At 46.1% G+C, this 23,941-nt stretch overlaps 1 protein-coding gene across 1 annotated transcript in view; it reads right to left on the bottom strand.

Annotated features, from left to right (window-relative positions):
• LOC311149239 (plexin-B2-like) overlaps positions 1-23,941 on the bottom strand; it is a 209,705-nt gene that overhangs the window by 137,309 nt on the left and 48,455 nt on the right. The window contains exon 2 of the mRNA XM_084186326.1: positions 727-845. The gene's annotated coding sequence lies outside the window, so the exon portion shown is untranslated. The remainder of the gene's footprint in view (positions 1-726; positions 846-23,941) is intronic.

Raw genomic sequence — 23,941 nt, 5'->3', positions numbered from 1 at the left:
GCGGAAAAGTAAAACTGTTTGACTAATAAAATATGGACAAGCTTTTCAGAGTCGCCAAGCAGAAAATTCAAAACCAAGCTGAGGGTCTGCCTCGCCTTCTAGTTTGCCTACCGCCGATGCAGCGGGCCAGGCATAGACATTGACGCATGTAACCGGCGTAAACGGACAGATATAAAGCCTTTAAAATATGTGGGAATGCCTCTCGAAATGGGGCCGATAAACATAAACCCTGATATCCCAGCTAAGGATGGGATTATTGTTGTGTCAACAACCTCCATACATAATAGTGATTACTATCCTCTCTGATGCGCCATCAGACTAAGGCAATGACTAAGCTAGCTGACAGCCTGGTCCTAATTACCTAGAACCGCCAATTACTGGCTCCATTTCATTATTTATATAGCTAGTCTGTTAGAGCCACACATCCAAATAAAAATATACTTTTCTGACTCCAAGCACTGATATCAGTGGCAGCTGTGCTGAATGGGTCTACAGGACCTGCTGAATCCCACTGGTTTGGGAATTCACTGGATTCAGGCAGTGCCAGTCTGTGAGATACTCAATGTCCCAACAGCTAGCTAGCTATAAATCCCTCATGGCTATCAATTTAACATTCAGTAACTGTTTACTACTCAATGTGCTGACAGCTTGGCCTTTGCAGTCGTATCGTAGTCGTATGAAAACAATGGAAGAATAACTGGGATATCTTTAGGGGTTTGTCCTTACTTCCTGTAGAGCTCAATTACTTCCTGTAGTTGCCAAGCAGGAAGTGCACAATCATATCCCTTCGTCGTCTGCTCTCCTGTTTATTCAGGCCTCTCCAGGGTGGCCACAGTAAAGAAGTGCTGAAAGACAAATAATATATAGCGTTTTAGACAATTCATCAATTTTGTCACACTGAGGAAAAAATACAGTATCTTCATATCTAAACATACATGACTGGTTGAGATCTGTTTGCTGTAAACAACTCTTCTACTGCCAATAGCAAAATGCCTCCAAAAACAATCCCTCCCTTTCTCTTTATCTGGCGAGTGAACACTCACTCAGTTACTGCAGATGTTTCCAATCACCCACTGCTGCCAAGCGGCGCCCAGTCAGTGACTGCTAGTGCTAAGGAGAGAAGAGAGAGCTGGGGAGGGAGGAAAGTCTACCATTTGTGCTCCAGTGAATCCTGCAGAAATTTGGCATATCACTCTGAGATTTGTATGTCTCTGGATTTGACATGAAAATGTTGGGAGTCTCGTCTGGAGTATCACTCCCCTCACGCCCGTCGCTCCTCTGAAAGTAGCTAGGCCTGGCTGGCTGTTTAGCTTATGTTCCCATAAACTCTGACGTCCACATTTCTCAGTCCTGGGGTGCAGATGGCCGATTAGCTCAGTCGGCAGCATCTCAGCGAGTGAGTGTCTTCTCTGGAAGCACAGGCCCACGATCATACAACACTTTGTTGCCCTGAAGAAATATGACACACTTTATTTGGATAGTCCGGATAGTCCATCTGTAGATGCTCTACAGATTGTGATACTATCAACAAACTGTTGATAAGCAAATACTTGTTATAATAATAATAATAATAATAATAATAATAATATGCCATTTAGCAGACGCTTTTATCCAAAGCGACTTACAGTCATGCGTGCATACATTTTTTTTGTGTATGGGTGGTCCCGGGGATCGAACCCACTACCTTGGCGTTACAAGCGCCGTGCTCTACCAGCTGAGCTACAGAGGACCACTGGGAGACTAGTCAGGATCAAGGGAAAGATGAACGGAGCAAAGTACAGAGAGATCCTTGATAAAAACCTGCTCCAGAGCGCTCAGGACCTCAGACTGGGGGCGAAGGTTCACCTTCCAACAGGAGGTTACGGATTAAGGTTAGGGTTAAGTTTAGGGTTAGGATAAGGATGGAGGTTAGGGTTAGGATAAGTGTTGAGTTTAGGGTTAGGATAAGGGTTAAGGTTAGGGCTAGTAGTAGATATTTACTTGAAATGTTACTGATAGTCTTTCCCAAACTTGCGGCCAGCGGGTGGTTTTATTTGGCACACCAAGTTTTCTGAGAATAAAAAAAAAATGTTGTTTATTGTTTATTGTTGGACATAAAAGACTAAATAAAAGATTAAATTGTTTTTCCCCTCATCAATCTATACACAATACACCATAATGACGAAGCAAAAATAGGTTTTTAGATTGTTTTGCAAAATACTGAAATAATACATTTACATAAGTATTCAGACCCTTTACTCAGTACTTTGTTGAAGCACTTTAGGCTTAAGAGTTTCTCCCATTGTTCTCTGCAGATCCTCTCAAGCTCTGTCAGGTTGGATGGGGAGTGTCGCTGCACAGCTACTTTCAGGTCTCTCCAGAGATGTTCGATTGGGTTCAAGTCCGGGCTTTGGCTGGGCCACTCAAGGACATTCAGAGACTTGTCCTACAGCTACTCCTGCGTTGTCTTGGCTGTGTGCTTAGGGTCATTGTCCTGTTGGAAGGTGAACCTTCGCCCCCAGTCTGAGGTCCTGAGCGCTCTGGAGCAGGTTTTCATCAAGGATCTCTCTGTACTTTGCTCCGTTCATCTTTCCCTTGATCCTGACTAGTCTCCCAGTCCCTGCCGCTGAAAAACTTCCCCACAGCATGATGCTGCCACCACCAACTTCACCGTAGGGATGGTGCCAGGCTTCCTCCAGACGTGATGCTTGGCATTCAGGCCAAAGAGTTCAATCTTGGTTTCATCAGACCAGACAATCCTGTTTCTCATGGTCTGAGAGTCCTTTAGGTGCCTTTTGGCAAACTCCAAGCGGGCTCTCATGTGCCTTTTACTGAGGAGTGGCTTCTGTCTGGCCACTCTACCATAAAGGCCTGATTGGTGGAGTGCTGCAGAGATGGTTGTTCTTCTGGAAGGTTCTCCCATCTCCACATAGGAACTCTGGAGCTCTGGCAGAGTGACCATCGGGTTCTTGGTCACTTCCCTGACCAAGGCTCTTCTCACCCGATTGCTCAGTTTTGTCGGATGGCCAGCTCTAGGAAGAGTCTTGTGGTTCCAAACTTCTTCCATTTAAGAATGATGGAGGCCACTGTGTTCTTGGGGACCTTCAATGCTGCAGAAATTATTTGGTACCCTTCCCCAGATCTGTGGCTCGACACAATCCTGTCTCGGAGCTCTACGGACAATTCATTCAACTTCATGGCTTGGTTTTTGCTCTGACATGCACTGTCAACTGTGGGACCTTATATAGACAGGTGTGTGCCTTTCCAAATCATGTCCATTCAATTGAATTTACCACAGGTGGACTTCAATCAAGTTGTAGAAACATCTCAAGGATGATCAATGAATACAGGATGCACCTGAGCTTAATTTCAAGTCTCATAGCAAAGGGTCTGAATACTTATGTAAATAAGGTATTTCTGCAAACATTTCTAAAAACCTGTTTTGGCATTGACATTACGGGGTATTGTTTGTAGATTGATGAGGAAAACAATTAATTGAATCAATTATAGAATAAGGCTGTAACGTAACAAAATGTGAAAAAAGGGAAGAGGTCTGAATCCTTTCCAAATGCACTGTATTTTCTCAGCACATGCAATGCATATGCTCTTGACTGAGGTCCATATGAGGATCTTGATATGCTTTTTGATATGCTAAATAAGGACAATTTCTGATGTTTTGAGGACATGCTCAATAATTTGACAAATATTAAATCCATATCATTCTTTCAGACACTAGAGCTGTGTTCGAATACTCATACTAACCACACTAACCATACTATTTGTGAAGTAAATTGAGTATGTAGTATGCTTATTGGTCATAGTATGGATATAGTTAGTATACCAAAAGTTCCCGGATGTCATATTAAATTAGCCAAAATACGACATATACAAGCAGTGGACACTATTTCCGTGCTTTTAGGGCCCATAATGAAATTCTTAACAAAATGGGCGTGGCTTCACAACGTTTTCAGATTTGAAGAAAATGGCAGAAAATATGCAGCCGAGGACCGTCGAGAGCGGATACAAATTCATAGCTTTAACTAATTATGACAAATGCTAAGAAAATGTTGAGCAATGTAATAAAGTAATGACTTTACTACCTAACGTTAGTTGGCTACTAATACATCGAACTTGCCAGACAGTATATTAACTATATGCTTTCTAACTAACTACCCAATGTTTATTGACTTGATTTTTCAAGTAGTATAGTCATTGTGCGTTCTCAATGGACATTGTTAATTCTGGCTATCTACTCCGATTTCAGAGCATTCTCTTCTGAGTGTGCCAGAGCGCAGAATAACTGATGAATTTAGGAATGCTCAACACCCTTAGTAAACATCAGCAAAAAAAAGCATAATTAAATTGTTGCCAGCAGCACAGTTACAGTCACCAACGCTCTGAATAACATGAAAACAGCCTAACCAGTTCTGCTAGGGCGAGTAAAATGGTCAGAGTGTGTCTGGAAGTAGCTAGCAAGCTAGTTAACGTTAGCCAGTTAGCTTGGGTGCCGTTGTGAGGTCAGAACGCTCGGATCAACCCTACTACTCAGCCAGAGCATCCAGTGTGCGCTCTGAACGCTCCGAGAGTGAAACGCTCTGAATTTACAACCGGACAATCTGACAATGCTCTGGATTTACGAACGCCCAGAGCGCACTCAGAGCGCACTCTGGCACTCCAGATTTAATTTACGAACACACCCAAAATCGTAAGATGTCTAGCTAGTAATTTGTTATTCTAACAAGCTAGCAAGAGGTTGCATAGCAACAGCATCAACTTCCGGTAGACAGGCGAAGCGCTAGTACGCTCAACTGAAAGGATAACGTTCGTTTACAGTATACTAAAATGAACTAATAGTATATAGTATGTAGTATATACTCATTAAGTATGTAGTATACAGTATGTTAGTATGGGTATTCGAACACAGCTTAGCTATAATTGTTATATTCCCTCTGCATAAAGGCACACACAAGCTAAAAGCACTGTAACTGGTAGCCTAGCAACAAGAATTCCAACTGCCATTTTTGAATTTGGGCGCCACAAATGAGTGTGTAAAAGGTGTGTGGTCGAACTGACAACTGGAGAAACAAAGAAGTGAGAAGCTGTTCAGAAAATACCTAAAAGAAGCTAATGCTAAAGTGAGTAGCTCATTTGAGATGTTTTATTTATCTTAGTAACTAGAATCAAGAATTCTGCCATAAATGATTAGGTAATGACTACAAATATAATCCATTTCATAAAATATGTGGATTCGTTCATGCCGAAGTATAAAGGCTTAGATTTGTCAGCATGTTGACACATACCCTTTCCAGAGTTAGAATATTCTACAAATATGTCAGCGGGTGCACGCGCATCAGGTGCGTGTCTTGAACGTATCTCACCCCTGGACTCATACGGTAGCAGGAAGATTTCTGAGGTCCGGATTGGATGCATGTAGAAACTGTCCCATTGCGGAGACTATCCTAGCACCATATATAAAAATAAGGACATGCATATGTGGAGCATGTGTACTCCTTATAACTAATAAAACGTCAGATATCCGGAAAGATATAGACAATGATATCCGCTGATATTGACCCTTTTCGCCCAGTGCATCTCCTTACAAGGCAACGCACTCCTACAGATCCTACCGAGACATACAGCTCTTTCAACAGAGCTAAGTTGCTATAGGAAAATATTCTAGGAATATACAGAGTGTACAAAACATTAAGAACACCTTCCTAATATTGAGTCACACACCCTTTTGCCCTCAGAACAGCCTCAATTCGTCAGGCATGGACTCTAAAAGGTGTAAAAAGTGTTCAACTGGGATGCTGGCCCATGTTGACTCCAATGCTTCCCACAGCTTTCCAAGTTGGCTGGATGTCCATTGAGTGATGGACCATTCTTGATACACACGGGAAACTGTTGAGCGTGAAAAACCCAGCAGCGTTGCAGTTCTTGACACACTCAAACTGGTGCGCCTGCCACGTACTACCATACCTTGTTCAAAGGCACTTAAATATTTTCTCTTACCCATTCACCCTCTGAATGGCACACATATACAAGTCATTTCTCAATTGTCTCAAGGCTTAAAAATCATTCTTTAACCAGTCTCCTCACCTTCATCTACACCGATTGAAGTGGATTTAACAAGTGACATCAATAAGGGATCATAGCCTTCACCTGGATTCACCTGGTCAGTCTGTCTTCATTATATAGCTAGAGTACTCCTGATATCTCCAGGAGTGATAAGCATAATTGTTGTCTTTATCTGTTGTCTAGTACTGTCTTTTTGCTAGCTAGGGCCATCTACTTTAAGTGTTGCCTGTTTTCCCAGCAGCCTACTTGGTGTGGGAACTGTTGACTGGTCATAACTTGCAGATGATTGTTAACACATCAATCAGGATAAAGAGGCAGGGCAATTTGTGACTTGTTTTGGTAATCAGTGGCTGTATTAGAGGGGGAGTGGTTTCTCCTCTCCTAGGCAATAAGCAATTAGTACAGGGAGGTGTGCTCTTCACCTCTGCTAGGCAATTAGCAATTAGTGTTAGTACTTCAGTCTCCCCTGGGTTCTCAGTGGCAGCTGTAAGAGGCGGTCTCGTCGGCAAAACTAAGACTGGTGCTGAAACAAAGACAGTTCTGCAGAATTCTTTGAGGAAGGAATGAGAGGCTCTAGGTTACCTAGTTATTTTCAGATCTCATTTTGCTATTTTGTAGCTTTGGCAACTGTGTGTTTCTATACCTGTTCGCTCCTCTCCCTGTAGGCTTTACAGATGCTCCCCACCCCTTGGCTGCGACCATTCTAATTTAGTGCGCACAACCTATGTGGAATTCCGGGTCTCCGGCAGTGTTTGGAACTGCCGATCTGCGGTCAAGAACGCTGAGTTCACCTCAGCCTTTGCTGCCCTTCAGTCCCTTGACTTTTTGGCCCTGACAGAGATATGGCTCACCCGAGAGAACACTGCTACTCCAGCTGCTCTCTCCATCTGACTACATCTGGTCGTCGTGGTGGTGGCATAGGGCTACTTATTTCTCCTAACTGGAGATTTTTCTATTTTCTCCCTCTCTCACCTGTCCATCTCCTCACAGTAACCCCCTCCAGGTCTCTGATCACTACTTTGTTTCCTTTTCTGTATCCCTTTCCTCCAACCCTAGCCCCTCAGCCCTGACCCAGATGGTCATGCGCTGTCACAATCTTCACTCTCTCTCCCACTACTATCTCCTCTTCTATCCTATCATCGCTCCCTTCTGCTAAATCCTTCTCCCTCCTGTCTCCTGATTCTGCCTCTTCGACCCTACTCTCCTCCCTTTCCGCATCCTATGACTCGCACTGTCCCCTTTCCTCCCGGCCGGCTCGACCCTCCCCTCCTGCTCCGTGGCTGAGTGACTCATTGCAAGCTTCCTTTTACTCCCTCTCTACCTTCTCTTCCTCTGTATCCGTTTCTAAAGCCACTTTCTATCACTTTAAATTTCAAGCTTCTGCCTCTAACCCTAGGAAACTATTTTCCAACTTCTCCTCCCTCCTTAATCCTCCAGCCTCTCACCCTCCCTCTCTGCGGACGACTTTGTCAACCACTTTGAAAAGAAGGTTGACGGCATCCGCTCCACATTCACTCAGCCTATTGAGTCCACTGGTCCCACCCACACAGAACTACCCTATGCTTTTGACCTCTTTCTCCCCTCTCTCCAGATGAAATCCTGCGACTAGTGAGGTCTGGCCGCCCGACAACCTGCCTGCTCAATCCAATTCCCTTCTCCAGACTATCTCTGGAGATCTATCATTCCTCACTTCCCTCATCAACTCACCACTGGCTGTGTCCCCTCTGACTTCAAAATGGCCCGAGTCGCTCCCCTCCTCAAGAAACCAACACTTGACTCATCTGACGTCAAAAACCATAGACCTGTATCCCTCTTCTTTCCAAAACACTTGAGCGTGTGGTCTCTCTCGTTATCTCTCTCAGAACGATCTTATTGACCCTAACCAGTCAGGCTTCAAGACGGGTCACTCAACCGAGACTGCTCTTCTGTGTCACGGAGGCTCTACGCACTATCAAAGCTGACTCTCTCTTCTCTGTTCTCATCCTCCTAGATCTATCTGCTGCCTTCGACCCCGTGAACCATCAGATCCTCCTCTCCACACTCTCAGGGCTGCGCGTCTCAGGCTCTGCACGCGTTTTGATTGCATCATACCTGTCAGGCCCCTCCTACCAGGTGACCTGGAGAGGATCTGTGTCTGCACCACAGGCCTCGGTTCTAGTCCCTCTCCTCTTCTCTCTATACACCAAGTCACTCGGCTCCATCATATCCTCACATGGTCTCTCCTATCATTGCTATGCGGATGACTCTCAATGTAGTCAACTACCAGGTGGCGACACGCATCTCTGCGTGCCTGGCAGATATCTCAGCTTGGATGTCGGCCCACCATCTGAAGGTCAACCTGGAGAAGACGGAGCTGCTCTTACTCCTGGGGAAGGCCTGCCTGCTCAAAGACATCTCCATCACGATTGACAATTCCAGTGTTGTCCTCCCAGGGTGAAAATAACCTTGGCGTGACCCTGGACAACAACCTGTTCTCTGTAAACATCAAATCAGTGACTGCTCCTAGAGGTTCATGCTCTAAAACATCCGTAGAGTACAACCCTACCTCACACCGGAAGCGGCACAGGTCCTAATCCAGGCAGATGTAATCTCCTGTCTGGACTACTGCAACTCTCTGTTGGCTGGGCTCACCGCTTGTGCCATCAAACCCCTGAAACCTATCCAGAACGCTGCAGCCCGCCTGGTGTTCAACCTTCCAAGTTCTCCCATGTCACCCCACTCCTCCGCACACTCCACTGGCTTCCAGTTGAAGCTCGCGTCCACTACAAGACCATGGTGCTTGCCTACGGAGCAGCAAGAGGAACTAGAATTCTATGCCTGTGATGTGTGGTTATCCCACCTAGCTATATTAAGATGAATGCACTTACTGTAAGTTGCTCTGGATAAGAGCATCTGCTAAATGACTCATGGAAAGAGCCGGTGTTCTTAATGTGTTGTACACACGGTGTAAGTGTAGATGCCTATTTGTACGATTCCTCTCTGACAGACAACGTCCTCCAGAATTTCAGAAACTACATTCTAGGGCAAAATACCCATTGTTCTCATGTAGCAAAACTGTTGTTTATGCATACTCAGATTGTGCCGCTCAGTGGAGGTCTTTAAACATGAGCCCAGTTCAGCTCCACACAGTTTTTGCCAGATCTGGATGAAGGTTCACTAACTCCATAGGCACTGAAACACACCACCACCCATTCAAAGCTCACTACGCATTAGATCATGTTGTAGGAAAACTATCTGTGCTCTTACAGAAAGGATAAAGTGTGTACAAGAGATCCACCGCCATAGCTCTCCAAAGCGCTTAGCATTTAGATGACAGTTTCGAGGGGCAGGCCTTGTTTGCAGGGGCTCGAGTGGAGTGTTTGTGGCCCGGAGGCCGGATCCGTTCCAACCGTTCCCGGGCAAGAGAGACAGAGCCCAGTCAGCCTCGACAGCTTGGATATTCACAGGAGGTGATAGGATACTGGAGGGCTGGTGTACCATGTTGGGGAGGGGAAGGATGTGAGGAGGATGGGTAAGGTTTTATTTTATTATTTTAGAACCCCAAGGACTTGGCATCCAGTGTTGCATGAGTAAAATCTAAAGGGAGGCCTTTTGATGAAGACCTGAGCTGTGGGTATCTGTATACTCTATTGGGTTGAGGTAATCATCATTCAGCTAGACCTTGAGGGAAAGAGCAGCAATATTTTTGCAGATTGTACACATTCCAAGCATGTTATACCTCTGTGTGATATGAAATACCTTCCTTTAATCCTTTTTTTTTTAAATTATGCTGGGAATTGAATAATACATATTGCCTCAGGAGGAAGATAGAATCAGCTAAAGTATATTGGCTATAATGATCCAAATCTACATTGTCTTCAATTAAACAAACATTGGTTTTTTCCTCAACAGAATTGCGTCTCCCTTCAAATTGGACAGTAAATTCAGCAAGACAGCAGTGTTTGGTTAAAAAAGATTACATGAAACATCTAGATAGCCCCAAGGATGCATGGAGACTAGGCTACTTGTTATTTGCGGACCATCGCTGCAATTTCATCCATATTTTCAATAGATCGTGTCATTTAAATTGGGGTGATTCTGTGTGACAAAGTAATTATTCACACTCGTCTTTGAGGATGCCTACTTATATTCTGAATATCATAAAGAGGACTTTTGATGTTTCAAGTGTTCTTTTTCCTGATGACTAACCTGAACAAACTTCAAATGTGTCAGAGGGAGTGTATCGCCTTAACAAACGCAGTGGGCTTTTAGGGGATTTTTTTTGTACATTTAATATCCCTTTAGAATATAAAGCGCCAGAAATCTAGATAAGCTCCTTATTTTATCTTTTTTAAAGAGCTTTTTCTAGTATGTGGAACTTGAAGTTTACTAGGCCTGTATTCTACAAATTAACACATTTTGAGTGTTGGCCCAAATGAGTTATTTTCACGAGGAAATGTATAACTCAAATTAAAACTCCAAGTCACAGAAAATGTGTAAAACATGTCATAATGTCAAGCTAATTGATACAAAAAGATTTCAACATTTTTGGACACCCCAGATAAGGGACACTTTTTTTATTATACATACATACATACATACATACATACATACATAGTCCTTCGAAGAGGGGGTGTGGTAGATGGGTACATTAAAAAAATTTAATAAAATATAAAAAATATATATATATATGGGACAAGGTTAAGCTCTCTCAAGGGGGTACCACCCCTCAGATTCACCAGCTGAAAAATTTAGATATTTGGTTTGCTCCCGTGCACTCTAATTCCTTCATCCCCAAGCACCTCTTTGCTCTGGGTCTCTGCCAAGGCCCAGGGGGAAGATGATTGACACTTCTTAACCCATGTGGATACCCCAGACCGTGTCATTAGCATGCTATTTACATGATCATATGGGAGCAAGCGGCGGGAACTCTGAACAGAAGCAGATGAAAGAAAAGCATGTGAATTGTTTCTGTTAATTTTTTACTTACCTAACCCCATATTACAATGCAGGCTGCGCAACAAACTGGGGTATCTATCTGACATTTCAGCTGAACCATATTTTGCCTGGAGTTAACATCAGCAGGCATCAGGGCTGGGGAAAGTGTGATGAGAAAGTAGAGCACAGCCCAGCCGCGACCGGGAGACCCATGGGGCGGCACACAATTGGCCCAACGTCGTCCAGGTTAGGGGAGGGTTTGGCCGGCAGTGATGTTCTTGTCCCATCGCGCACTAGAAACTCTTGTGGCCGGCTGGGCGCAGTGCACACTGACTTGTTTGCCAGGTGTACGGTGTTTCCTCCGACACATTGGTGCGGCTGGCTTCCGGGTTAAGCGGGGACTGTGTCAAGAAGCAGTGCGGCTCGGTTGTGTTTCGGAGGACACACGACTCTCGACCTTCGCCTCTCCCATGTCCGTACGGGAGTTGCAGTGATGGGAAAAGACTGTAACTACCAATTGGATACCACGAAATTGGGGAGAAAAAGAGGGTAAAAGTTCTCACCTAAATACACAGTAGAGTGCACTGAGGAAGGGCTGCTGTCTGAATTCTAAGCCTAGCACATATGGAACCCAGTCGCTCCTGACTCCCGGCTAAGGGATGCAGACTGAGACTCAGTGTTAGTGGTTTCGTGGCTTAGCAGATTTCACAGTGAACCCCAGAAAAGTTTACAGAGGTGGCGATGGGTTGTGGGCTCCAACCCAAACACAGCTGCCTGACAGTCATGATAATATCGATGTCTTTCAATAACATTAATTATGGGAGTTGTAGTTATTATTCACTGTCGGGGTACATGAGAAGAGCCAAGATGCTTATGTTTTGGACAAAAGGATAATGGACATATAATCTAGATTAACTGACATTTTCAACCTCTCCCTAATCGAGTCTGTAATACCTACATCTTTCAAGCAGACCACCATAGTCCCTGTGCCCAAGAAAGCGAAGGTAACCTGCCTAAATGACTACTGCCCCGTAGCACTCACGTCGGTAGCCATGAAGTGCTTAGAAAGGCTGGTCATGGCTCACGTCAACACCATCATCCCGGAAACCCTAAACCTACTCCAATTCGCATACCGCCCCAACAGATCCACAGATGATGCAATCACACTCCACACTGCCCTTTCCCACCTGGACAAAAGGAACACCTATGTGAGAATGCTGTTCATTGACTACAGCGCAGCGTTCAACAACATAGTGCCCACAAAGCTCATCACTAAGCTAAGGACCCTGGGACTAAACACCTACCTATGCAACTGGATCCTGGATTTCCTGACAGGCCACCCCCAGGTGGTAAGGGTAGACAACAACACATATGCCACGCTGTTCCACAACACGGGGGCCCCCTCAGGGGTGCGTGCTTAGTCCCCTCCTGTACTCCCTGTTCACCCATGACTGCGTGGCCAAGCACCCCTGAGGGGTGCTTGGCGCTGCAAAATCTGGACCCCTACAAATCAGCTGGGCTAGACAATCTGGACCCTTTCTTTCTAAAACTAGCCGCCGAAATTGTCGCTACCCCTATTACTAGTCTGTTCAACCTCTCTTTCATAACGTCTGAGATCCCCAGAGATTGGAAAGATGCCGCGGTCATCCCCCTCTTCAAAGGGGGTGACACTCTAGATCCAAACTGCTACAGACCTATATCCATCCTGCCCTGCCTTTCGAAAGTATTCGAAAGCCAAGTTAACAAACAGATCATCGACCATTTCGAATACCACCGTACCTTCTCCGCTATGCAATCCGGTTTCCGAGCTGGTCACGGGTGCACTTCAGCCACGCTCAAGGTCCTAAACGATATTATAACCGCGATTGATAATAGACAGTACTGTGCAGCCGTCTTCATCGACCTGGCCAAGGCTTTCGACTCTGTCAACCACCGCATTCTTATTGGCAGACTAAATAGCCTTGGTTTCTCAAATGACTGCCTCGCCTGGTTCACCAACTACTTCTCAGATAGAGTTCAGTGTGTCAAATCGGAGGGCCTGTTGTCTGGACCTATGGCAGTCTCTATGGGGGTGCCACAGGGTTCAATTCTTGGGCCGACACTTTTCTCCGTGTATATCAATGATGTCGCTCTTGCTGCTGGTGACTCTCAGATCCACCTCTACGCAGACGACACCATTTTGTATACATCTGGCCCTTCATTGGACACTGTGTTAACAAACCTCCAAACGAGCTTCAATGCCATACAACAATCCTTCAGTAGCCTCCAACTGCTCTTAAACACTAGTAAAACTAAATGCATGCTTTTCAATCGAACGCTGCTGGCACCCGCCCACCCGACTAGAATCACCACTCTCGACGGGTCTGACCTAGAGTATGTGGACAACTACAAATACCTAGGTGTCTGGTTAGACTGTAAACTCAACTTCCAGACTCACATAAAGAATCTCCAATCCAAAGTTAAATCTAGAATCGGCTTCCTATTTCGCAATAAAGCCTCCTTCACTCATGCTGCCAAACATGCCCTCGTAAAACTGACTATCCTACCGATCCTTGACTTCGGCGATGTAATTTACAAAATAGCCTCCAACACTCTACTCAGCAAATTGGATGTAGTCTATCACAGTGCCATCCGTTTTGTCTCCAAAGCCCCATACACTACCCACCACTGTGACCTGTACGCTCTTGTTGGCTGGTCCTCACTACATGTTCGTCGTCAAACCCACTGGCTCCAGGCCATCTATAAATCACTGCTAGGCAAATCCCCGCCTTATCTTAGCTCATTGGTCACCATAGCAGCACCCACCCGTAGTCTGCGCTCCAGCAGGTATATCTCACTGGTCATTCCCAAAGCCAACACCTCCTTTGGCCGCCATTCCTTCCAGTTCTCTGCTGCCAATGACTGGAACGAATTGCAAAAATCTCTGAAGCTGGAGACTCTTATCTCCCTCAATAACTTTAAGCATCAGTTGTCAGAGCACCTTACCGATCACTGCACCTGTACACAGCCCATCTGAAATTAGCCCACCCAACTACCTCATCCCTATATTGTTATTTATTTTGCTCTTTTGCACCCCAGTATCTCTATTTGCACATAATCTCTTGCACATCTAGCATTCCAGTGTTAATACTATTGTAATTATTCTGCACTATAGCCTATTTATTGCCTTACCTCCATAACTTGCTACATTTGCACACACTGTATATATATTTTCTGTTGTATTTCTGACTTTATGTTTTTTACCCCATATGTAACTCTGTGTTGTTTTTATTGCACTACTTTGCTTTATCTTGGCCAGGTCGCAGTTGTAAATGAGAACCTGTTCTCAACTGGCTTACCTGGTTAAATAAAGGTGAAATAAAAATAAATAAAAAAACGACTCCAACACCATCATTAAGTTTGCTGACGACACAACAGTGGTAGGCCTGATCACCGACAACGATGAGACAGCCTATACGGAGGAGGTCAGAGACCTGGCAGTGTGGTGCCAGGAAAACAACCTCTCCCTCAACGTGAGCAAGACAAAGGAGCTGATCGTGGACTACAGGAAAAGGAGGGCCGAACACGCCCCCATTCACATCGACGGGGCTGTAGTGGAGCGGGTCGAGAGTTTCAAGTTCCTTGGTGTCCACATCACCAACAAACTATCATGGTCCAAACACACCAAGTTAGTTGTGACGAGGGCACGACAACACCTTTTCCCCCTCAGGAGACTGAAAAGATTTGGCATGGGTCCCCAGATTCTCAAAGTTCTACAGCTGCACCATCAAGAGCATCCTGACCGGTTGCATCACCGCCTGGTATGGCAACTGTTCGGCATCTGACCGTAAGGCGCTACAGAGGGTAGTGCATACGGCCCAGTACATCACTGGGGCCAAGCTTCCTGCCATCTAGGACCTATATACTAGGTGGTGTCAGAGGAAGGCCCAAAAAGATGTCAGACTGTTCTCTCTGCTACCGCACAGCAAGCTGTACCAAAGTGCCAAGTCAAGGTCCAAAAGGCTCCTTAACAGATTCTACCCCCAAGCCATAAGACTGCTGAAAAATTAATAAAATGGCTACCCGGGCTATTTACATTGACAACCCCCCCCCCCCCCCCCCCCCTTTGTTTTTACACTGCTGCTACTTGCTGTTTATTATCTATGCATAGTCACTTTACCCCTACCTACATGTACAAATTACCTCGACTAACCTGTAGCCCTGCACATTGACTCTGTACCGGTACCCCCTGTTTATAGCCTCGTTATTGTTATTTTTTATTACACGTTTTACTTTAGTTTATTTAGTAAGTTAACTCTATTTCTTGAACTGCATTGTTGGTTAAGGGCTTGTAAGTATTTCACGGTAAGGTCTACACCTGTTGTATTCGGCGCATGTGACAAATAACATTTGATTTGATTTACTGTTTTATAGCCATTCATTAGAGAACGTTTTATTGGTTTGACGAGATTAAAGTTTAGACAGAACTGATACAACTTTTCCGACTGCTGGCCAAGAGTTGTCAGATTAGACCGTTATTCCTTGCCAGACAACAATGTGGTCTTTTATCACACTACACTTCTCACAGTTCCTACGAGAGAATGGCCGCTCACTGGTGTGTGGTTTGGGCTAAGCTAGCTTCGGTGGGGTTGTGTATCCAACCACTGTTCCCAGGTACAACAGTCTAGGACAGTATGGGGTGGCCCATTTCCCTCTCCCATCCCCTGAGGCTGTATCCTCAGCTCTATGTCTCTGATTCACAGACAAACAATGGGAGCCATTACTGCCTTAGCTGAGCCTCCTCTTTCTCCTCGTTAATTATGGCACCCCCTATCTTCTATGTATCCCCCTCTCTCCATCCCTCCCTCCTTCACTCCCTCCGTCCCTGCTGGAAGTTGGTTTGTCCTGGACGCTGTCCAGCAGGGCCATGGAAATTGCCCAAATCGCACCATAGCAAGTGAGGGGGAAGAGAGAGTGTGATGGGTGGTGAGAGTAGGTGAGAAAGTGAAAAAGTCTAAAGAATGAGAGGGAGAAAAATAAAGGGTGAAAGTGTTATATTTAGCAGACGCTCTTATCCAGAGCGACTTACATGAGCAATTAGGGTTAAGTGCCTTGCTCAAGGGCACATCGACAGATTTTTCACCTAATCGGCTCGGGGATTAGAACCAGCGACCTTTCAGTTATTGGCACAACGCTCTTAACCACTAAGCTACCTGCCGCCCTGTTAGAGTGAACATAAAGGAACGTGTGTGAGAGAAATGTAAATGTATAGACAGAGTAAGATCACTAATAAGACATACTGTAGCTAGTGAGACATTTTGTGAAAGTAAGAGAGGTAATGAGAGGGAAAGAGAATAAGAGAAAGAGAGTGATAAAGAGAGATAGAGATAGCATAGGGTGGGCTTCTAAGTCTCTGAGCTGAACTCACTAGAGAGAGGCAGGCAGACAGAGGAGAGGTACTGTTCTCTGGAGCGGAACAGATCAAGGGGTGCAGCAGAAAGCTTTGGGCAAACATGGCCAATTAGCCGCACACATGCCACTGACCCCATTAAGCACCCTGGCTCAGTGCAGGGTGGGCAGGAGGGAGAGCTCACTGTCAACACATATGGGCCACACCAGACCCTCATACACCCCTCAGACACGAATAAACACCTCTCTCTCACCCACCTCTCTCTCTCGCTCTCTCTCTCTCTCTCTCTCTCTCTCTCACCCACCTCTCTCTCTCGCTCTCTCTCTCTCTCTCTCTCTCTATAATAATAATAATAATATAATATGCCATTTAGCAGACGCTTTTATCCAAAGCGACTTACAGTCATGCGTGCATACATTTTTGTGTATGGGTGGTCCCGGGGATCGAACCCACTACCTTGGCGTTACAAGCGCCGTGCTCTACCAGCTGAGCTACAGAGGACCATCTCTCTCTCTGCCACTGCCTTACTGACAGCAACAGGTGTGGTGGCCCACCCTCTACCCCCCACCTCACTAGAGACAGGGGGAGGAAGGGAAGAGGAGGTATGACTGGTGCATTCCCTCTGGGGAAGTGAGATTTCTACTCTGTTCTTTTCATTGCGAATCCCTCCATCCCCTTCAGAGCTGAGGTGTGTGTTGTAGAGCAGATCAACACCTGAAACACACCACAGACTATACAGCCCACCCAGGGTACAGCAAACACAATGTACTGTGTTGCTTTGGTGGTCTGGGGAGAGTTAGGATGCATAATTGTATGCAAAACAAAATACAAAAGGAAAAAGGGGGAAAACATCCAATTGCAGAATTCAAAGGGGAGGGACTGTCTGAAGAGCTCTGAGACAGGTTGCATTTAATGAGCCCTGACAGCACGGGTGTTTGTAGTGTGTGTGTGGGGGGGTGTATGTGTTTGTAGTGTAGTGTGTGTATCGAGACGAGACCGCCTTACGTCAACTTGTGATGTTAACCTCAGTAGCACCCTCTCTGTCCATGGTGGAGTGGGGGTAGCGGTTTCTCTCCCCTCCTCTCAGATTACGCACTTCCATCAGTCTAAAGTAGCGTTTGTGCGTCGCTCGCAACCGTAGCAATCACTGCTGTCAGTGCCCAGGCATGCTTGGGTGGAGAAGAAACACCACTTTTATTTAAAACAAGCCAAGGGTAAAAGATCAATGGATGGAGGGAAAGTTGTCAAACATAGTGGAGATTATGAGAGGGAAAGGCAGCAAGAGAGGGAGGCGGAGAGGAGGCTGTTCTAGTGGCTTATTGATCTGTGAGACACAGAGCTCAGAACCATTCATCACAGGCCACTGAGGCCCTTAGATAACTCCTCTGATAGGGCTCTGCATGCCTCCGCTGAGCAGCTGCAACCTACTACAGCCATTATTCCTCACTATAAGGGGCTGGGGCAGGGGCTGGCTGAGGTAGTGGGGTTGGGGCAGGGGCTGGCTGGGGTTGGTTGGGGCTGGGGTAGTGGGGCTGGGGCTGTGGAAGGGGCTGGCTGGGGTAGTGGTGTTGGGGCTGGGGTAGTGGGGTTGGGGCTGGCTGGGGTACTGGGTCTGGCATGGTAGTGGGGTTGGGGCTGGCTGGCTGGGGTAGTGGGGTTGGGGCTGGCTGACTGGGGTTGGTTGGGGCTGGGGTAGTGGGGCTGGGGCTGTGGAAGGGGCTGGCTGGGGTAGTGGTGTTGGGGCTGGGGTAGTGGGGTTGGGGCTGGCTGGGGCTGGGGTACTGGGTCTGGCTACGGTAGTGGGGTTGGGGCTGGCTGGCTGGCTGGCTGGCTGGGGTAGTGGGGTTGGGGCTGGGCTACTGGGGCTAGCTGAGGTAGTGGTAGTGGTGTTGGGGCAGGGGCTGGCTGGAGTTGGCTGGGGTAGTGGGGTTGGGGCTGTGGAAGGAGCTGGCTGGGGTAGTGGGGTTGGGGCTGTGGAAGGAGCTGGCTGGGGTAGTGGGGTTGGGGCTGGCTGGGGTAGTGGGGTTGGGGCTGGCTGGGGCTGGGGTATTGGGGCTGGCTAGGGTAGTGGGGTTGGGGCTGGGGCAGGGGCTGACTGGGGTAGGTTGGGACTGGGGTAGTGGGGACAGGCTGAACAGCGCTTGACACCCCCTAGATGGGAAAATGCCTGTTTGCTCATGTTGGAGGTGAAAAACAGAGCTCCATTATTTCCATTCCTTAGCCAAACATCATTAGCAAAGCTGTTTTATAGCAGATAGCGCACAGTTGAGTGACAGCCAGCTCCAAAAAGTGCTGAGTGGATGTGTGTGGAGTAGGAGTCACAGACTGTAGATTTGTAAAATACCTGCTGTTAACTTTAAAATGATTGGAATTAATTATCCAAAGAGACTGTAAAGAAGATTTTCACTGCTTGTTACAAAACATAATGAGAGAGAGAGAGAGAGAGAGTGCGGAAGAGAGAGAGAGAGAGAGAAAGAGAGTGCGGAAGAGAGAGAGAGAGAGAGAGTGTGGAAGAGAGAGAGTGTGGAAGAGAGAGAGAGAGTGCGGAAGAGAGAGAGAGTGCAGAAGAGAGAGAGAGTGTGTGCGGAAGAGAGAGAGAGAGAGAGTGTGCAGAAGAGAGAGAGCGAGAGTGCGGAAGAGAGAGAGAGAGAAAGAGAGAGTGTGCGGGAGAGGGAGTGTGCGGAGAGAGAGAGAGAGAGAGAGAGAGAGAGAGAGAGAGAGAGAGAGAGTGTGCGGAAGAGAGAGAGAGAGAGAGAGAGAGAGAGTGTGCAGAAGAGAGAGAGGAGGCCCCAAAAGAGCAATTACATGAGCTCAGGAGAAGATGTGGACCTGGTTTGAGACAGCACTAACACAGACAGACAGACAGACAGACAGACAGACAGACAGACAGACAGACAGACAGACAGACAGACAGACAGACAGACAGACAGACAGACAGACAGACAGACAGACAGACAGACAGACAGACAGACAGACAGACAGACAGACAGACAGACAGACAGACAGACAGACAGACAGACAGACAGACAGATAGATAGATAGATAGATAGATAGATAGATAGATAGATAGATAGATAGATAGATAGATATATCATGGGCATTAATATGGAGTTGGTCCCCCTTTTGCTGCTATAACAGCCTCCACTCTTCTGGGAAGGCTTTCCACTAGATGTTGGAACATTGCTGCGGGGACTTGCTTCCATTCAGCCTCGAGCATTAGTGAGGTCGGGCACTGATGTTGGGTGATTAGGCCTGGCTCGCAGGCGGCGTTCCAATTCATCCCAAAGGTGTTCGATGGGGTTGATGTCAGGGCTCTGTGCAGGCCAGTCAATTTCTTCCACACCGATCTCTCGCTTTGTACACGGGGGCATTGTCATGCTGAAACAGGAAAGGGCCTTCCCCAAACTGTTGCCACATAGTTGGAAGTACAGAATCGTCTAGAATGTAATTGTATGCTGTGGCATTAAGATTTCCCTTTACTGGAACTAAGGTGCGTAGCCCGAACCATGAAAAACAGCCCCAGACCATTATTTCTCCTGCACCAAACTTTACAGTTGGCACTATGCATTCGGGCAGGTAGCATTCTCCTGGCATCCGGACTGCCAGATGGTGAAGTGTGATTCATCACTCCAGAGAACGCATTTACACTGCTCCAGAGTCCAATGCAGGCAAGCTTTACACCACTCCAGCCAACGCTTGGCATTGCGCATGGTGATCTTAGGCTTGTGTGCGGCTGCTCGGCCCTGGAAACCCATTTCATGACGCTCCCGACGAACAGTTGTGCTGATGTTGCTTCCAGAGGCAGTTTTGAAGTCGGTGGTGAGTGTTCAGCACGCACCAGTCCCGTTCTGTGAGCTTGTGTGGCCTACCACTTCGCGGCTGAGCTGTTGTTGCTCCTAGACGTTTCCACTTCACAATAACAGCACTTACAGTTGACAGGGGCAGCTCTAGCAGGGCAGAAATTTGACAAACTGACTTGTTGGAAAGGTAGATCCTATGACGGTGCCACGTTGAAAGTCACTGAGCTCTTCAGTAAGGCCATTCTACTGCCAATGTTTGTCTATGGAGATTGCATGGCTGTGTGCTCAATTTGATACACCTGTCAGCAAAGGGTGTGGCTGAAATAGCCGAATCCACTAATTTGAAGGGGTGTCCAGATAGCCTAGAGAGTGTGAGTAAGGTGAGAGAGAGAAGCAGGCAGAGAAAGCAACCAGGGTGTGGGAGACTTTTCCAAAAACGTTACCATGAATTTCCTCCCTCACTTTCCTCCCAAACTTTGTTTCAGTCCGAACCCACAACAACAGACTCCGAAAACAGTGCTAGAACAGTCGTTTGAAGTCGGTTGTGATCGTGTGGAGAGTGCTAAATTCTGCCATAAGACGCTGGACAGCTCCACTCCATGGTGCCTGTCACACGGGAGAGGGAGATCGCTTCTGAAAGCAACCGTCTCCACCTCTCCTTCTATTCCCGCCAATGTGAGTCATGTAGCAGAGAGAGAGAGAGAGAGAGGGCAATTTAGAGAGAGAGAAAGAATGAAATAAATAATAAAAGAATGAGAGAGAGAGCGAGAGCGAGAGAGAGAGAGATGATAAAGATGTGCTAACAGAAAAAGGAGGAAATTAAATTAAGAGAAAAGTTCTCTCACACCGGTATGCACCATTGATTTCCTATTGTCTTGGAAACATTTAATGAGCCTAAATAGGAGCCTTGTTTGACACAGAGAGTGAGACTTTGAGGAGCCTCCCAGTGAGAGGAAATCGCTCAGTGGCCATGACGTCTAGGAGAGGGGGGGAGGAGGAGGAGGAGGAGAGGAGAAAGCAATGTACGAAGGTGTGTGTGAGACGACTAGGAGAGAGGGAAGAGGAGGGAGAGGAGGAGGAGGTAGAGGATGTGCGGTGGTTTCAGACGAGTAGATGTGTGAGTTAAGACAGATGCTGGGGAAATGGTCCATGGTGAGACCTACCTGTTGACAACCAGACATGGAGAAAGGAGGAGGGAAAGATGGTGTTCAGGTGACCCTAGCTGAGGAGGCCTGCGTGCCTGCCTGCGCCCACTACTGATCAGTGTGTGTTTATGCATGTACAGTACGTATACATGAGCGAACAGGTACATTACTGTAATTCTTTGTCTGTTTATCATCTTAAACCCTATTCGAAGGGACTAGAATGACTACGTTGGTTATGTCAATTTTACCCCAGCATGTGCGTTGTTCTAGAGAACGATTCACACAGGAATATTTTTCCAAACTGCCCCCTGTAATTCCTTTTTAAAAATTCAATTGACTCTTATGATGGAAACCTGGAGTTTGTTATTCTAGGCATGAATATATTCAACATATCTAGACAATAATAAGCTACACTGATAACTCGTGATAGGCTGCAAAGCAAGCTAGGCCTCCGGTACACAGCAGGCAGGGGCGACACTGGTAGCTAGCTAGCTAGGACACCGGCAGACAGTGTTCTTCACCCCTGAAAACTCAGATAATATATTTATTTCCCTTTTGACCCACATATGAATCGCATAGACAATCAGGGGAAATCCAAGCATGACGATGGCGTGCTCGAGGGGGGTGTTTATGCAGGAACCAATGGGATTCTCGACGGGGGGGGGGGCGTTCATGCAGGAACCAATGGGATGCTCGAGGGGGCGCGTTCCAATCACACACTATTGCCCAATCCTGCTGATGTGAGCTGCTGAACAGCGCACCCCACTTGCACTTGAGATGCATTATGGATGAGAAAGGGAAAAAGTTTAGCTCAGTGGGAAATCAGGGATGCCCTGCATTGTGATCTATTGCCTACATTTACAGCCAGAGTTTCATTAAATAGCCCTAGGCACAATACTTTTTTATTGCACATTTAAACTGACGCATTTGCCGATTTTCAAGTTCAATTCATTGGCACAAAATCTAGCCTATAAACAAAAGTATTCACTGTGAAAGTTGATAAATCATTCATATGAAATTTGAAAATATTTTCTTTGTCAAACAGTGCGCAGCACCTGTTCAACTCTGTAATGTTTCGGAAAACACAGCGATTTCATTATGCATGGGACTAGTATTGTTCCTCTCCTGCCATGAAAAAATTACCGACATGGCAGATTCGGACGGGACTAAAATTACGGATGTGGTTTATTGTGCTCATGCACATAATTCCATTACCTGACCTCCCCCAGTAAAACTAATCCTATCTGAATAGGGCTTTAGTTCCGTGTTATTTTCAGTCCAACCCCGGATTTTCCAGACTTGGCCTGCTGTTGGCCCTTCTCATCTCTCAGCAGAGATGGATGTAGGCTGTAGGATGGAGTGCAGCAGTGTGGGTGGGTGTTTTGCAGTGCCTGTGTAGGTTTGGCTGGGCAGTCGTGTGTGACTAGCTGAATGTTCTCTCCTAGTGGAGCTGAGAGGAGGGGAGAGCTGGCCGAGGCTGGACTCTAATCCTCTGGTGGTTAATTATAGTGGGTTAGGATGTCAGCTACACAACCAGGCCAAACGGGAATGCCCCTTCTACACCTCCACACACACACACAGACAAACAAACGTACACAGACTCACATACAAAAATGTGAGCACACACATGCACTTGCATCCAAACACACACACACACAGGAACTGAGAGTGAAGTCAGAAACTACCTTGAAAAACATAACACAGAAATGGGCCTCGTCTTTTCAAACTCCCAGTCACTGCAACCACTTACTGTATATTCTATGGTCATTTCCATGTAAAAGGACCCATAATAATAATATGCCATTTAGCAGACGCTTTTATCCAAAGCGACTTACAGTCATGCGTGCATACATTTTTGTGTATGGGTGGTCCCGGGGATTGAACCCACTACCTTGGCGTTACAAGCACTGTGCTCTACCAGCTGAGCTACAGAGGACCACCAACATGTGAAGTTCATAGGAGCATGTCAAATTGGGTGTCAAATGAAAGCTAAGAGTCTATATATTTTAGAAATTAAGGCATATGTACATTTGTCTGCCATTTTCCATCCCAATATTTTTTGTAATAAGCAAAGGCTTTGATTTCTGGTCAAACAGGTGAAAAAGGGGTCTTAGAAAACATCTACCAGATAAATCTTAAAAGGTATTAGAAATAAATCAAAACAAAATAATGTTGAAGTAAAGACCCCTGCCAACTAATATCAACACTTATATTTAGTTTTGGATAAATGTTTCTGCCTTTTGTAAGTTAAAAAACATTTCCTTGTGCCTTGAAATTCCGTTACCAAAAACTCACATATATTTAAGATATTTTCTAATTTCTCTCCCTCATGAGGAAGGAGGACAATGAAAGTTCACAGAAGTAAGACCTGTCAATTAGTTAGTGTTTTTACTGATATCAATTTTGTTTATGAATTTTTAAAGGAAAAATCCCCCCAAAATCACTAATTCCTATAATTTACAGTGTTAAATAACACTTACTGTATATATGAGAACAATATTTTTTGTGAACAAATGTTTCAAGGTTGATAGCAATGTGAAAATCGTTGTGGAAATCTGTTGCTGCTCAAGTCGACTACAAAACCCACAATGCAATGCTCTCTCTATGGGCTGGCTAGCTAGCTAGCTAGCAAG

The sequence above is a fragment of the Coregonus lavaretus genome, assembly GCF_964263955.1.
Source record: "Coregonus lavaretus genome assembly, chromosome: 21".
NCBI classification, from domain to species: Eukaryota; Metazoa; Chordata; class Actinopteri; order Salmoniformes; family Salmonidae; genus Coregonus; species Coregonus lavaretus.
The sequence above is the reverse complement of the archived record's forward strand: the minus strand, read 5'-3'. Positions and strand labels throughout refer to the sequence as shown.